The sequence below is a fragment of the Cricetulus griseus genome, chromosome 5 (assembly GCF_003668045.3).
Source record: "Cricetulus griseus strain 17A/GY chromosome 5, alternate assembly CriGri-PICRH-1.0, whole genome shotgun sequence".
NCBI lineage: Eukaryota > Metazoa > Chordata > Mammalia > Rodentia > Cricetidae > Cricetulus > Cricetulus griseus.
The window spans coordinates 127,027,968-127,037,915 of NC_048598.1; positions in this window are offsets into that span (position 1 = coordinate 127,027,968).

The following is a 9,948-nucleotide window of genomic DNA, read 5'->3' on the forward strand; positions in this document are numbered from 1 at the left end:
AAAGAGCATTCATACAGACCAAATGACCACAGGGACCAGTGACATGAGAGTGCAACATGGGCTGTGGGGGGAGGGGCACACCTATAATCGAAGCACTCAGGAGGCAGAGGCAGGCAGATCTCTGAGTTCCAGGACAGCCTGGTCTACTAAGCGAGTTCGAGCACAGCCTCCAAAGCTACAGAGAAACCCTGTCTCAAAAAAACAAACAAAAAACAAACAAAAGGTTTGGAGCTGTATCTCACTTGGTAGAGTGGCCTACCTAGCATGTATGAAGCCCTGGGTTCCATCCTCAACAACACATAAACTAGCTGTGGTAGCACTAGAGCTATAAGGGCTGTAATTGGAATGGGGAGGAAGGAAGATCAGGAGTTCAAGACCATCCTCAGCTACAGAACAAGTTCAAGGCCAGTTAGGAGACCATTCCTCATGGGAGGAGTCAATGCAGACAGAATGATCTGAACAGACAGGGCAGGCAGATGGCCTTCTACAAGCTGAGGAATGCAGCCTGGAGCAGAGCCCATCCTCCCAGGCCAAGGAAGAAATCAGCCCACAGATAACCTGAACTAGCCTTCAGAACCCTGAAACAATATATGTGTGTATTTAAGCTTCTCAGTTTGTGATACTTTGTTATAACAACATTAACACACCAATATGCTATCTTTACTCAGAAAGTTATGTGAGAAGGAAGAAATCTGAAAACTTTACATAAATACAAATGTATTTAAAGATCTGTGATCTTCCAGGCTGGGATAATTTGGAAGAGACTGTTCTAAATGGAGAGAAAATGAATTCATCTCCTTACCCTTTCAGACAGGTTGAAGTCCTCTGTCCAGCCAGAGGTTACAGAGGTCTCAGAGGAAGGTAAGTGATGTCCCCCCATTTTCTGTTACTATGACTAAACATTAAAGACTGGGTTATTTTGAGTAAGTTTATTTGGCTCACAGCCCTGGAGGCTGAGGCATCTGAGTCATGGCTTCAGCATCTGTTCAACTTCCGGTGAGGCTTTTCCTGTCTCAGTGACAGGGTGAGAGAACAGAGGGAGATAAGCCCACATGTATAACAAAATGCTCATGAGAGAACTAGTGCACTCCATGAGCGCTAACTCACTTCTGTGAAAATAACATTAACACATAAGGATACATGCATAGTCACCTAAACATCTGCTATAGTTCAGCCTCCCAACCCCATCGCACTGAAGAGCAGGTGCCCAACACATGGACTTGGGACATACCTCCCAATTACAGCAATGAAACATTCACAGACAGACCAAGAGCCGTGCCGTTCCTTGTGCATCTATACTGAATAGAATTTCAGCCTGACAATACTTGCATCTCAGCTAGATGTTGTAATGTGTGCCTATAATCACGGCACTCAGAGGGTGGAGGCAGGAAGATCAGGAGTTCAAAGCCAGCTTCAGTTATCTACCAAGGTTGAGGCTAGTTTGGGCTGCAGGAGACCCTGTGTGATGGCTAATCTTGGCTGTCAGCTTGACTGGATCTGGAATTAACTAACTGGCAGGTCACTGGGCACTCCTAGTGGAGGTGGAAGACACACCCTAAACAGGGACAGCACCTTCTGGTGGCAGCCAAGACAAAAGGACACTGAAGAAGGACAGCCTTGCTCTTTGCCTGCTTGCCTTCACTCTTACGGGCATCATTCTGTTGATGCTACAGCAGTATTCCTTCACTGGTGCCAGAATCGGCTTCTTCAGGATTCCAACATAGACTGAAGACCAGCAGCTCTAAGTAAACACCAGCCTACAGCCCCAGATTAGCACCACTGAGACATCCAGCCTCACGGACTGAGCAACTAGCAGGTTCTTAGCCTCTTCTTGTTGATCAGACTTTGGTAGACTACCCAGACAATCTAATAGTTCCTCCCCTTTTTTGAGACAGGATCTCATTATGTAGCCTTGACATACCTAGGACTCTATATGTAGACCAGGCTGGCCTCAAACTCACAGAGATCCATTTGTTTGTGCCTCCCAAGTGCTGGGATTAAAAGTGTGGGATACAATGCACAGCAATAAATCCACTTTAAAAATATATTCATTCTATTCTGTTCCTCTAGAAAACACTGACTAGTATATAGTATCTTAACAAACAAACAACAACAAAAACCCACCTAAACAACAACAAAACCCCACCCTGTAACTCCCCAAAACACACAATGGCACATGCTTGTAATCCAGCATTTGTGTGATTGAAAGAGGAGGATCACAAGACGAAAGTCAATAGCAAGTTTGAAGCTAGTATGGGGTATATAAGTTTGTCTATCTCTCTCATTTGTCTTTTATTTTTTGGTCCTTGAGTTTGAATCTAGGGCCTCACACACACCAGGCATGTGTTCTACCTCCGAGCTATCCCCAGCCTCTATAACTTCACTTCTAATAGTGGCTGTGTTCAGCTTCTGGCTCCCAAAACTTCTTTAGACGTCATAGCCAGCTCTCAAGGGCAGATACCCATGAGCCCCAGCATTCCATTGCTCCTGTGTTTGGCTTAGCAGCCTGCTAGAGCTAAGAGAGGAGGTTAGATAGGTAGGAAAGCAGAGACTAGCCTGGAAATGGTAAAATGTGGACTCCAATCACAAGAAGAGAGCTGCCTGCCCAGGGAGCTATGTAGTGAGACCCTGTGTTACGATAAATCTTTCTGCCAAAAGCCACCTGAGCCCCACTGCCACATGTGCGCTTTACGCCAGCCACCTGCCCGAGTTAGGGCCCAAATTAATGCACAGAGAGACTTGTATTAGGTTTAAATGCTGCTTGGCCAATGACTAGGATTCTCATCTGTTAGCTCAGTCTTAATTATCATAAACCTATATATTTTATAAGACTTATAGAGGATGCCTTTTTCTGGCACCCTCTCTTGCCAGTGGCTCACATGGCGCCGCTGGAGGAAGAGCGGAGGGGAAAAGGGACACTTCCTGTTTCTCCTTGCTCAAATATGAGTCTCCTTGCTATGTCCTTTCCAGCCTGGATCACTACTTCTCTACTACATTTCCCAGAATCCTCTTTGACTCCTAGTCCTGTCTAACTTGCTGTTTCATTGGCCAAGCAGAACTTTATTAAACAATCAATAAGATAAACATACACAGAAGTACTTCCCCCATCAACCCTGTCTCAAAAAACAGCCAAAACAAACCACAGCAACAACAACAAAAAGTTATCCATAAAGGGCTTGGGGAGAAATGTAACTGACTTTTTCTGTCAGGCTTTCCAAGTTTTTACTTAAATTTTTTTCCTTTTACATTTTATATGCATGGGTGTTTTGCCTGAATGCTTGTCTGTGTATCACATGAATGTCAGAAGAGGGCATCAGATTCCCTGGAATTGGAGTTGCAGACAGTTGTGAGCAATGTGGGCACTAAGGATCGAACTCAGGTCTTCTGGGAGAATTGTAAATGCTCTTAACCTGTGAGCCATCTTTCCAGCCCCATTTATTTCTCTTTAAAAAGAAAATATAATTTCGGTCACCTGCACAGGATCAGGTTGTGCAACAGCAGTCAATGTTCCAGAAGATGGCACTAATCAGACTCCGTGTGTATGGGGGGTACATAGATGGGGGAAGGGAACTTGTTAGGAGATGTGGGGGATGGGAGCATGGAGCTGGAGCTGGGGGTAGATATTATCAAGACACATTGTATACATGTATGAAATTGCCAAAGAATAAAGACAAGATCGGTAAAGAAAGCTTGGAAAGAAAGACACGATGCATCCCATGGCTTGGATTTTAATCCATCCAACCCCCCCCCCCCATCTGTTCTTTTCTCTGAAGTTGAGTTTACATGCCTCCCGCTGGGGACACTGGAAACAGTTTGTGTTTATAGCTCCTCATCTCTAGGATTCTGCAGCTCCTTTAGGTCTGTTGTAAGAGTCTCTTGATTTATACCACTCTGGCAAATCCTTCCCAATAAAGCCTTTCTTTCCTTGCAAAACTATGTAAAGAAACAGAAAGGGAGGATTTAGAGCTGGAAAGGAACATGCTCATCTCTGCAAGGCTGGGTGGTGGAAATTCCGGAAACAGCCGTGCCCAGTGGACCCTGGCCCTGGCCTCACGGCCTCTCATGGCCTCACAGCCAGGCTGTCTCTAGCAGACCAGCTTCCCTCTCAGCCTCTGCGACAGCTGGAAACCTTGGGTCCTTTCTCTTTAAGTTCTCCAGCCTGTTGTGGACTTGAGGGAACCCACAAACCCCCAGTGTTACATATGCAACTACTTACTCTTCTGGAGAAGGGCTCTGGACAGTTTTCAAACTTCCAATCTCCTTAGGCCCAGAACTGAAAAGGCCTAGCTTTAGGTAGGGTTCCAGTACTCCTGATAAGGCGAATTTAAGTGGCTTTTGGACCTAGGGACACAATAAAACTGCTGTGCTAACTACCACTTTGTCAAGATTTTAATGTATGGTAATGATAGGAGCCCAATCTTGCACCACACTGCCTTTACTGTCTCCTAGCATGGGACCTCTTTGGGACAACCATTTGACCTCTTGCTGCTCTTGCTTCCTGACTATGTAAAATGAGACAGATAAAAGTACCTACCTAGTCGGCCTGTCCTGATAAACAAGTTAACATGAGGGAAGAGACTAGAACACAGCCTGGCACTGGTGCAGTGTTACATGGTCTCTGGTCCTTCACTGTGCAGCGTGATGACTCACAGAGGTTACCTTTAGTCACTAACCGTGGAAGTCTTTTCTGTGCTGGAGAGACAGCTGAAGCTCCTCTTAGGCAGTCAGTGTAGCATCTCAGAGGGCCAAATATGTATAGATGACACTGCAGTGATGCCAAAGAGAAGAGCAGAACTGTATAGTGGCTCTCTCTCTTTGTGTGTGTGTGCGCGAGCGCTTTTGAACGCACGTGCATCAGGGTTTGAATCCAGGGTCTTAAGTGTGTTAAGAACCTTCTATACCCCTGAGCTAAACCTCAGCCCCATCTCTGCCCATTTTACATTTGGGTATTTTTCTTTCCATTGTTGTTATGTTTTTCATGTGTCTCAATATAAGTCCTGTTGTGCATTTGTTTTGCAAATATTTTCTTCGTTTCTATTAGTTGTCTCCAAATTTTATTGCTATCTCTTTTAAAGTTCATTCAATGATTGTGTGTGTGTGTGTGTGTGTGTGTGTGTGTGTGTGTGTGTGTGTGTGTGTGTGATTCATGTGCCATGGCTCATGCATGAGGTCAGAGGACAACTTTTAGGAGTGAGCTCTCTCCTTCCAACATATGAGTCCTGGGGCTCTAATTAAACTCATCAGGCTTGGCTGCAAACACTTCTATTTCTGCTCCATCTTGCCAGGACTTTTCCCCTAAAGACAACAATGGTACCGTTTTAGACGTACACACACACACACACACACTGCTATTTTGTTACTTTATTTTTTGTTTGTTTGTTTGTTTTGAGGTGGTCTTACTGTGTAGCCCTGGCTGGCCTGGAACTCACTATGTAGACCAGGCTAGGCTCAAAAAAGTTATTTTTTAAATCCCTATGTATATATGTCTATGTGAATTTACATCCAACACATGGATACAGACAGACCAGGAGCCTATGGAGGCCAGAAGAGCAAACTAGATACCCTGAAATGGAGTCACAGGAATTTGTTAGCAACTATGTGGGTACTGGGAACCAAACCCAGGTCGCCTGCAAAAACAGCAAGTGCTCTTAATATCTGAGCCATCTCTTCAGAGCCCTGCCCCCACTTCTTGACAGTGACTCATGTAATCAACAACAGTTTTGAATTCGCAATCTTCCTGTCTCTACCTTCCGTGTGCTGAGATTACAAGGGTAATGAAATACCACACCTTGTTCATTTGCCTTTTTTATTTATTTATTTATTTATTTATTTATTTATTTATTTACTTATTTAGTTTGTTTTTGGTTTTTCGAGACAGGGTTTCTCTGTGTAGCTTTGTAGTCTGTCCTGGAACTCACTCTGTAGACCGGCTGGCCTCGAACTCACAGAGATCTGCCTGCCTCTGCCTCCCAAGTGCTATGATTAAAGGCCTGTGCCACCAACACTCGGCTTCCTTTGCCATTTTTAAAAAAAATAGTTTTATTTTATGTTTAATTATGCATGGGAAGGTGTGGGTGCGATGATGGGTGCGAATATGTGCGTGTGAGTGTAGGTGCCAGCAAAACCCAGGAGCGCACCAGATGCCCTAAAGCTGGGGTTACAGGTGGATACTGGGAAACACTCTAGCCCTCTGCAAGAGCAGTACACACTCTTAACCAACCGCTGTCCTTTACTCCTCTCTCCGAGCAGAGCAGAGCTGTGCTTCCTACAGAGAATCAGCTTCTTTCAACTCTAATCTGAAAGTCAAGCCAAGCTCTCACAGAGAGAGCCCTGGAGCTGTGTCTGCTTACAGATTTTCTCTCGCTTTTCAGATTATTTCATTTTCTGCACCTTAGTGCTTCACCTGCATGGATGCCTCGGCACTGTGTGCGTGCCTGGTGCCCACAGAGGTCAGAATGGATGTAAAGTGGACTTTGGATCCCCCAAAACTGGAGTTATGGATAGTTTTGAGTCATCATCTGGTGTTGGGATCCAAACCTGGATCCTCTCTCTGCAAGAGCAAGATGCATTCCTAACCAATGAGCTGTGTCTCCAGCCCTCCATCTGCCAGATTTTAAGTATGAAATCTCATGTTGCTGCGGTGGTATGGGAAGCCACAGTGTGCTGCTTCAAAGAACTCAGAGTGAGGATGCCACAGTTAGATTTAGACTGTCCCAAGGCCCAGGGTTAAAAGGTTGGTGTTGGGTCCCAGCCCTCACGGGGTCTCTGTGAGTTGCTTGTCAGCCAATAACCACAGGTACATCCTGTCTTCTAGTCCTGGCTTACAGCCCCTGCCTTGCGCCACTACGCCTGGGAAAACATGAGCTCTTCTTCCACAAGCTCTTATACCTGGGGTTTCTCCACTGTGCTGTAAGTGGATATAAGGCTGCTCTCTCCCTGGAAAAAGGGCAGATGAATAAAGATGGAAAGACCCACATAGCACAAGCAGTCGGACGTCTCTGCTTTTAACTAAATCTCCAGGCTTTCACCTGATACTCGGACTTAGCCACAGGTTGGTCCTCAGGACCAGTGAGGTGGGTGAGCAGGTAAAAGGGCTTGCTGCCAAACCTGACAACCTGAGTTCAATCCCCAGGACTCACAGCGAGAATGACTCTTATATGTCCTGTAACCTCCACAAGCATGTGGTGGCATACACATTTGCACTTATACACACACACACACATACACATACACACACATACACACAATCAAAATCAAGCCAGGCGTTGGTGGCACACGCCTTTAATCCCAGCACTCGGGAGGCAGAGGCAGGCTGATCTCTGTGAGTTTGAGGTCAGCCTGGTCTCTGGAGTGAGTGCCAGGATAGGCTCCAAAGCTACACAGAGAAACCCTGTCTCCAAAAAACAAAATCAAAATCAAATGTTTGGTTTGGTGTACACACAAATGTAAAAAAAGTTTGGTTTGGCATTATTTGAAGATGTTAGAATACTTTAAGAAGCGGGGCATAGTGGGGGAATTCAAGACATCAAGAACAGGGAACTGTACTGTCAGGACTCTGGCCCTCTCTCCTTTTTTTTTTTTTTTTTTTTTTTTTTTTTAGTTTTTCGAGAGAGGGTTTCTCTGTGGCTTTGGCGGCTGTCCTGGAACTAGCTCTTGTAGACCAGGCTGGTCTCAAACTCACAGAGATCTGCCTGCTTCTGCCTCCTGGGTGCTGGGACTAAAGGTGTGCACCACCACAGCCTGGCCCCTCTCTCGTTTTTATACCCAGCTATGGGGTCTTATTCCATGCACCAAAGCCATAGGGTCCTGAACTGAATGCTCCAAAGCTGTGTGCCCAAACCAACATCTCATGTTTTCATGTTATCTCCTGTACTTGTTACAATGCTGAGTCACAGCCCTTGATTCGTTCCTTCCAGCTGCCTACCCTTTTCCTACAAACAGCGATCTCTTGTCTGACCTCACACCAGCTGCACTGATCAGTGTCCCTCAGCTGTTATTCCCGTCTCTCCTACCTTGCACCTTCTATTCTGACTTGTTTTGGGCAGGCATTCAGTGGTTTATCCACCCAGCTCTCTGCACTCCAACCTCTGCACTCAGCTAGTCTTACTTCAGTGCCTGTTTGCGGTGGGGTGGGGGAGGGGATGCCAAAATTTAAAGGCTTTTTTTTTTTTTTTTCTCTGTTTTTGGAGACAGGGTTTCTCTGTGTATCTTTGGAGCCTATCCTAGAACTCACTCTGTATTCTAGGCTGGCCTTGAACTCAGACTTCTGCCTGTCCCTGCCTCCCGAGTGCTGGGATTAAACTACTGCCAGATTTAAAGGCTTCTTTACCTGTGGAATCTAGAACTGCTCTTGAAGAGCTATAGCCTAACAAGATTGTCTTTGGAGGTTAAACAAGCTGAAGGGGAGAGTCTGGAAGAACTCTGGAAGTAAACAAGGAATTGCTCAGCATGCCTAACCCTAACCCTTTACAAAGCATGGGCAGCTCTACTGTCTTCTGTCTCTTCCGCCTAAATAACTCACCACTGATTGGGTAGCTTTTGTCAACTTGACACAAGCCAAAGCCACCTAAAAAGAGGGAACCTCAGTTGAGATTAGCCATCCTGAGACACAATGAGACACTATTGGGGTGGGGTGTTAGAAGGCCAGCTCAACAGCTTTTTTCATTCTTTCCCCCTGTAGTGGCCTTGAGTCACTGATTATGTGACAGATTCAATTTACCACATTTCCTCCCAGGATGAGTGCTGTCCTGTTCTGTACAGGCCATATGGGGCTATGCTGAGGCTGTATTACAATGCACAGTCAAGGGGGCCCCCTGGGAGCAGAGGGCAGCCTCTACCCTGTGATCTACCGTGGTCTCTTGGCATCTTCATCGGCAGGCAATAGGCCTTTGCTCGCTTGCCAACTGGTGGAACACTGATGATGGAAATTGGCTCCCTCATCTGATTCATTTTCCCCATAAGGCAGGGTGGAGGTGGCACCCTGGGGAGGAGCCCATGCTCTGTTCTTTCCTGATGTTGGTGTTTCAGTAAATCTGGGGCTGACTTGAAGCCAAGAGGAGTAGAAATTACAGAGAAGGCCGTGCTTAAAGGCCTATGTTACAAAGCAAGGCTACATCAGCAGCCTCATGTCCATCTCCAGCTCTAACTGGGAAACAGATGAGGCAAGTGAGCTCTGTAATTAGAGGCCGAGGTGAGCCAACAGAGGCCTCCACAGGTCTGGGAAACCTCATCAGAAGAAGTTCGCCTCAGGAAAAAAGGCTCCTGGGTTTGTTTTGGAAGAAGGGACTGGGGATTATGTCCTGGCTCCTACAAGAGGCCTGACACTGAATTGGACCATCCAAACATTAAAACTGTAACTGCATGTTGTGGGGAGGGCAGGTTTGGTTTCCCAGGACCACATCCTGTGCTGGGTGGCAGTGTTCCACAAAGCAGGAAGGCCAAGTTTGCTCAGCTTTCTCTCCTGAGTAGGCAAATTAGCAGCCAAAAGGCAAGGCCTATAAACACAGAGCAAGTCACACTGATGCCCTCAAACCCTTTGGAGGCAGATTTCACCCAGAATGACCATTTTTAATGGACAGGGAGCCAAGCCATAGAACTTGTCCTGGTGGTAGAACCAGTCTGTGGAAAGCAGTCTCCCAGATGAAGAGACACAGGGAATAGGTGAGGAGGCCCCTCTGTGGACATGGCCAGGAAATACCTGGGCTAACTCCACAGTCTTTCTGCAGGCATTTTCAGGCGCATCAGATCATTTATGAACACTAACCTGTTGGGGCCCTGGCCCCAGCTCTCTCCTGTGGCCTTGGCACTGCAGCCTGTTGAAAGAGATGGATTCTTTCCCTCCCCCAGGTAATCGGTTGAATAAAATGGAAGATTGCAGCAACAGTAGCCACTCAGGCACATACAGACCTTTGGAGAGGCTGGAAGGAGACAAAGGGGAGGAAGCTGTGG